This window comes from Gekko japonicus, unplaced genomic scaffold, assembly GCF_001447785.1.
Source record: "Gekko japonicus isolate JY-2015 unplaced genomic scaffold, Gekko_japonicus_V1.1 scaffold537, whole genome shotgun sequence".
Taxonomy (NCBI): Eukaryota; Metazoa; Chordata; class Lepidosauria; order Squamata; family Gekkonidae; genus Gekko; species Gekko japonicus.
In genome coordinates, this window is record NW_015162495.1 from 681,076 (window position 1) to 682,435 (window position 1,360).

The following is a 1,360-nucleotide window of genomic DNA, read 5'->3' on the forward strand; positions in this document are numbered from 1 at the left end:
GGGGGGAAGACCGGCCTGGGGGGGTGGGGGCGGACACCGGCCTCGCCGCCGCCGCCTCGGGGAGATCGAGGGGTGAGGGGTGGAGGGAGTCCGGAGGCCAGGTCTACCACTGTAGTGGGAATGGGTCAGTAGACCTGGCCTCCGGAGGCCAGGTCTACCGACCCATTCCCACTATGGTGGTAGACCTGGCCTCCGGACTCCGGAGGCCAGGTCTACCACTGTAGTGGGAAGAAGTGAGTAGACCTGGCCTGCGGAGTTCGGAGGCCAGGTCTACCACTGTAGTGGGAATGGGTGGGTAGACCTGGCCTGCGGAGTTCGGAGGCCAGGTCTACCACTGTTGTAGGAAGGTGTGGGTAGACCTGGACTTCGGAGGCCAGGTCTACCACTGTAGTGGGAAAGGGTGAGTAGACCTGGACTCTGGAGGCCAAGTCTGCCAATATAGTGGGAAGGGGTGGGTAGACCTGGCCTCTGGAGGGGGGGCGCTCCAGGGCAGGGGGGTAATTGAGCCAGGGGGTGGAGGAGATAGGAGAACCGGCGGGATAGGGGGGGAACTTACCTCCTCCTGCTGCTTCCTCCTCTTCCTCATAGTTGTGGAGTTCCCCCTCTCCCGCGAGTATCGCGGGTCCCCCCCTTGTGGTTTATAATTTCCTTGCAAGTTTGGCTGGTCTCCCTGCAGTTTTGTTCTTTGATTAGAGCTAGCCACTGAAGCAAAGAATGGGTTCAGTGCCTGCTGTCCTTCAGGACCCACAAGTGCAATCAAGACTTCGTACAGAAGAAGTGATAGAGTTGGCTAAGATGAAGGCGCAAAATCACATTATGAGACTATCACTAACTTTTAGCTAATATTTTCATGCCCATTAGCAGATGTACACCAGTGACATACTCCACAGGGTTCTACTACAGAGTTCATGGGGGACAGAAGGAGGTAATGTGTTCCAATCCTTCGCCTTAGGGCCATGGTACCCACCAACACTTTTTCTTACACCCACCAAATATTTTTAGGAAGTGGGAGGGGACAGGTGAGGCTTTTGACTGGCCACTGGAGAGCTGATTTGGGAGCCATCACCACAGTACCAGGATTTTTACTGTGTCACTGAAGGTAAGCTATGGGTATGCAAGAAAATATATTTAAACAATATGTTCATTCACAAAGCATTCCTACTAAATACAGCTTCTGTCTGAAGAGCTGAACAGTAACTATTAGAGTTAGGCATGATCAAGTACCTTCACTGTGGAGGCGAACTTGACAGGGGATTTTAAATTCCTTGTGAATTTCACTTAAGTGATGAAGGGTCTGCTCAGGACTTGCCATAGGAGCAAGTGGAAAGCTTCTCCCTTTCACCTCTACCCTTTTGTGGCC